This window comes from Crocuta crocuta, unplaced genomic scaffold (assembly GCF_008692635.1).
Source record: "Crocuta crocuta isolate KB4526 unplaced genomic scaffold, BGI_CrCroc_1.0 scaffold53, whole genome shotgun sequence".
NCBI lineage: Eukaryota > Metazoa > Chordata > Mammalia > Carnivora > Hyaenidae > Crocuta > Crocuta crocuta.
The window spans coordinates 982,767-988,766 of record NW_027529432.1 but is presented as its reverse complement, the minus strand read 5'-3'; the positions used below and the strand labels follow the sequence as shown (position 1 = coordinate 988,766).

The 6,000-nt window shown below is 37.6% G+C and overlaps 1 protein-coding gene across 1 annotated transcript in view; it reads right to left on the bottom strand.

Annotated features, from left to right (window-relative positions):
* The window catches only part of RTN3 (reticulon 3), a 59,824-nt gene that overhangs the window by 37,719 nt on the left and 16,105 nt on the right, over window positions 1-6,000 (bottom strand). The window lies entirely within an intron of this gene.

The window sequence follows — 6,000 nt, the reverse complement described above, 5'->3', positions numbered from 1 at the left end:
GCGAGAGACAGAAAGAGGCAGACAGAATCTGAAGCAGGCTCCAAGCTCTGAGCTATCAGCACAGAGCCCTACGTGGGACTCAAACTCACATGTGATCATGACCTGAGCCTAAGTTGGACAATTAACCAATTAGCCACCCAAGCACCCCAGATAGCCTCACTGATTTTAAACTAAAGAGTATGAAAAGGTTGGCTGACTCCAAATTTCTTGCATCGACTTGCCAATGTAACTAACACTGAACTGTGCGAATCAGTTACTTTTTTGTCGTCTTTTGGTTAGGAAGAGTTAACTCCCAAAATCCTTTTAAAACAGAAAATATCCTTCTGAAAGTAGTATATTAAGTCTTATTAGCTATTAATATCACAGCAGCCAGTGATTTATCACATTGTTTCCAACTTTCCAATCTAACAAGTTTTTACTGGAGAAAAGATCAAAACAACCATCCCAAGGGCAGGTGCTGTCTTTCGTGCACGTTGTTATCTCTGGAGCTGGAACAAAAGTAGGTCCTAAATAAATAGTTCCAAATGAGTGAATCAAAGATTCAGTTTGGTCAGATGAGACCGAAGCAGGCTCAAGAAAGCAAAGCCTTGAGTGTGAATGAGTAATTGTGAAGATGTGAAAAAGAAAAACCTTTGGGATTACTTTTATTCAGCTTATATTCTTTTTCATGTGAGGAGCTGAATAACAGACAAAAGCAAAACTGTGACTTTATTCAAAATCATTTTACAAGGCTGAAAAGAAAATTAAATATCTTACTACAGTAAATAAAATTCCACTATTATAAAAATGCTTCCAAATGCCCGATGATAAAGTTCCTCTATATCAATGCATCACTGAAATTTCATGTGATAGGATCTGACTTTTTAGAACAGTTTAACTGGAATCTGGGTATTGAGGAAAAAGTCTTTGTAAATTGAGGAATAATAAAGTTTGGTGGTACAAACTGTACCGCTGAGACAGAAAATATTTGAAGCAAGGCGTAATGCACATTTACTTCTAATGTAGAAGACACAGATGGTTTGTACCTATCATTATATAGTATGATATAATATTACATAGTACTCAGCAAGACCAAATTAAAGAATATAAATGAAGCTCAGCATTATAGGTTAAAAGGTTCAAAACCTGGAATGTCTGGGTGGCTCAGTTGAGCATCTGACTTTGGCTCAGGTCATGATCTCATGGTTTGTGGGTGAGTTCGAGCCCTGTATTGGGCTCGCTGCTGTCAGCAGAGAGCCTGCTTCGGACCCTCTGTCCCCAACTCTTTCTGCCCCTCCCAGATCACTCTCTGTCAAAAAATTTAACGTTAAAAAAAGAAAGGTTCAAAACCCTGTAACTTCAAGAACTACATTTTTAGTAGTTAATTTATAGGCTACACTTAAATCAAAAATATTCCATGATCTGAGCTATGTATTATTGCTGAACTTACTGGTTATTATTTCTACCAGAACATCCAATGGATTAAATCTGGATTGGGGTAAAACTGTTTGGGAACCCCTCCCTTCCAACATGAATGGAACTGTGACATGATCAGAATTGAATCCATCTTCCAGGGAATGCTCAGCTTACATGATTTATAGAGACTGAGATATCAGATTATTCAGACCAATTACCTTACAGACAAAAGTGGACAAAATCAATTAGTAATAATTCCACAAATATTTATTGTGTCTATCATGTGCCAGACACTGACTTAGAAACTAGATTAAGGGGAGCCTCGGTGGCTCAGTTAAGTGTCTGGCTCTTGATTTCAGCTCAGGTCATGGTCTCACAGGTTCCTGGGATGGAGCCCTGTGTTGGATATAGTGACTCTGAAAGTGTGGATCCTGCTTGGGACTGTGTCTCTCCCACTCTCTCTGCCCCTCCCCTGCTCACGCAATTCTCTCTTCCAAAACAAACATTAAAGAAAAAAAAGAAAAGAAACTGGATCAAAAGCAGTGAACAAAACAAAAAAAATCCTTGGCCTTTCTGGTGCTTATAGCACAGAGTGGGAGACAAGACAATAAACAAAATCAGTAAGTAAAATGATTTGGTAGTAGTGGGCTTGAAAAAATGAAAAAGAAAGCAACCTCCACTGACTGCTAATCAAAGAATGCGCACGCTAATGGGGGGGGGGCGGTAAAAGCATGTTGGAACTGTTCTAACATGCTTTGTCAGGATACAAACTTGTCAGTTTTCCAAGCCTTGTTTCTCTATCTTCCTTGAACTCTTAATACTCCAAAAGTTTCAAGCTAGATATATAATAATCTGAGGTAAAGCTAGAAGACTAGGTTAGAAATCATTCTCTGAGTACCAGCAAGTCCTGCAATAAATAAAACTTCTGACATCCTTTAATTAAGCCTCTGGTATGACATCACTCTTACGCACACAAAAATAACTTCGTGTTCTGGTAATCCTGTGACTTAATATATGGGGTGGATAGTGCTCTCTGGGAGGTTAGCCTTGGGGGGCAAACAGAGCTCAATGCTGCAGTGATGACGCAGAAATGGACACAGGTGCTGGCTCTCACCATCAGTAATCAAGCTTTCCCACGTGTAGCAGAGTAAGTTAGCATCTCACCTGTGCTTTAATTTTAATTATCATGTTTAGAATTTCAGCAAATGAAAAGAAGTTTCTTTGGCTAGTTGAAACCCTAACAAACTTGTACAGAGCTGACTTGTACTACGACAATGGAAAAAACTGGGCTGGGAGTAAAGAGTTTAATAAAGGCACGAAAACATTAAACAGAATGAAGACTGGAACCTACTAAGCCTGTTTCAGAACAGCTCCCATAAAGCAAAGACTCTTCCCATCAGTGAGTATTACACTTAATAGTCATTGGTGTTGTCCAAGTCTGCAAAACGGCAGGAAACACCAGGGAGTTTAAGGTTGTTGGTTTTTAAAATACTATATACCATAAAACTGGCTGATAGAATAACTTGGGATCCTCTTACATCTCAGGAAATGTCTAGTCCCTTTGCTTTTTCAGAAGATCCAACCCTTCACGTGCATCACAAGACTTATAACATTACTCAAAACCAAAGTCTGTCAAAAACCTTGCTCATTGTGAACATTTTCTTGTTTATTTTCTGTAATAGGAATTAATGTGCATATTCATTTTCAGTAATTCTAATTACTTAAAAGGCATTACCCTATTAACAAAGGGGTTTTACACTTAACAGATTTGTTAAAAAAGGAATTGTGTGTGCTGAAAGGTGAAAAATGTCATAAGCCCATAATGATCATGAGAACGGTCCCAAATGTATCCAGTACTGATGAGCTCCTTGCTTACCCCTCTCTTAAATTCTAAATATTTAGAGGTCTCCTTTAAGTGTATTATCTGAAATAAGACTAGGAAACTAAGTTGGAAGTCATAGTCTAAATTTCTAGACCTCTCACAGACCAAAAATTCCTATTAAAAGATGCAAAATCATTTTATTATACTTATTAATTACGTGGCCTTGGCAAGTTGCTTACCCTCATCTAAAATATGGGAATACTAAATACTTGAAAACTGTGAAGATTCAATGAGTTATTATGTGAGAAGTGCTTAGAACCTATCTGGCACTTAGTAAATCCTCAGTAAATGTCCCCTAACCACACCGCATTCTCAAAAAACAAACAAAAAAACCAAACCTCTCCTGACATAAAGACTCCAGATCATATGCCTTTTTGATAGGGGAGAGTATGTTAACACAGAGAAAATTCAGAGTCTTATATACTTTCCCTCCTATCATTCTCAAGTAAAAAAGTAATAATAATAACTTAGGAGCTTTGATCTATTTCAAAAATTTGAGTGATGCAACTTCTGAATTGTTATTATTCAACAAATGCCTGTGGCATTTCAAGAATCATGCTAGGTTCTGTGTAGGTAAAGACATTTAAGACAGCCCAATAGGGAAAAAATCTGAAGCCAAGTTGAAAGAAAAAAAAAACCTTTCTGAACAAGAAGTTTCATTTTACCACCATCAAGGTCAAAGTATATTTTATATTTTAGTTCAAGGTGCAACTAGCTGACCAGTACAACAACCTGGCACAAAAACAGCCTTTGACACCATCCTTGACAATCCCTTTCAAATTTTAGAACTGCTAGTACTTCATATATGATCTCTGACTTACTAACTCAGCATTTCCGGAGATGGATGCAATCTGAATTACAAGTTTCCTAGGTAATGAACCTGGTCTGAAACCCACAGCCTTACTGCACTTCAGAACTCCCAGCCTGTAAAAATCCCACAGGAGATGAGCCTGACACTCTTCTTTCTCACTCTCACCCCTAGACGGTCCTCGTCCAGAAGCACAGCTTATAGGTTAGTGGTGCAAGGGTGGTCCTTTGTGCCTGGTTTAAATGCTTCTACCTACTCATTTCAAAGTATAGGAACTTGAAGTTTTGACTGAAATACGGCAAAAGCTCCATTTGACTAGACTTTGATGTAGGAGTTCAGGAAGAAGCTCCTCTCTCCTATGCCTGCAGCATTTTATCTCACATAACAAGGAGGGGAGTTAAAAACGGCAAGATGAAAAATCAATCCAAGTGAGCACTGTGTTCACACCAATTAAATGCACAGGAACTGAAAAAATCCCTTCATGTAGTGTTTACTCTATCCTTCAAAACAGCTCCTCTTTGCTTTGTTTCTTATTCCCCAAACTGCCTTTTCAAAAAAGATGTATGTGTATTCAGATGTTGGTAACTTAACTACTGAAAACACTGTGATCTAGAAAACAAATAAACAATAAATGTTTTTAGGAAGAACATCAGAATTCTTCCTAAAAAGAGTGAATAGCCTAGAATTGTATTATAGAAACCGTCTGGTTTCTGCCTCCCCCACCCCCTTGCCCTAAGGAAATTTATTACTTTTAATTAAAAGGATAGCTGTAACATGGAAAACCATACACATTAGTAAAGAAATACTATGCATATTCATACAAGGGAGGCTTGAAATATTCAGGTATAGGTTTTCCTACACTTGAATTTTCTCATGTTCACAAAACAGGAAAGACAAATTCTCGTGCAAAACAGTATCAGCAACTTTCAGCCACAGCATCAAAATAGGAAGTTAGCCAGCAGACACTTTGCAGCCAAGCTAGATCCTAAACAAAAAGTCTCTTTTGTACAAAGAAAAATGTTTTGGTTTTGTTAAAAAAAAGGCTGTAACTGGCAAATGTTTCCCTCAATGCTTGCCCCAAAGTTCAGTGTTTAACTTCCTATTCCAGATGCCTACTGCATTACTCAAATTGAATGCAAATGTTCATTACTGCAAATGTGCTTCCAGTTCTCCAGGGTGGGTGGTTCCTCTCTTTCCCATCTTATTTTCACCTACTTTTCTTCCATGTTTTCTAAACAAAACCAGGGTATTTTTCAGCCTCCACTCTTAACCAAAGGTTTCAAAAGTAGAAACCAAATTTCAGTCTGATTTTGTGCTGATGGAGGGAGCACATTTCCCCGATGATACTAAACTAGATCACTAACGATGGTAATATGGTTCAAATAGTAATTTCTGCCACTTACCCTGCTCTCATGACTGAAACATTAACCTGAAAATGACATCTCTAAAAATATCTGTAATCCCTAAACTATGACTAATATACTTTATTATCTTTACCACAGGCACTGTTTATGAGCATGGACTTTGGAGTCCTCCATCTGTCACTTACTCTGTGATCTGGAGCAAGTTATTACACCATTTTAAACCCCAGTGTCCTTATCTGGTAAAAGAGCTAGTAGTGCCTTTCCTCCATAAAACTGGCTCTGAGGAGTAAATGAGACAGTTCCCATTAAGTACTGATAAAAGCTCAAAAAAATGAGACATATCCTACATCTATACCTCTGTTGGTATCCTTATTTTACAGTATAGGAAAACACCATGAAAATTTACTCCCCTATTTTGAAATAGGGATTCGGCTGAAATCAAATTCTGCTTGATGAGAAAAAAGGAATCAATAAGAAAAAGACTACAAAGGACCTACTCAGGAGTACAATTTATTTAAAAAGAAATGGAGTATTCTACTCTCATTACAAAT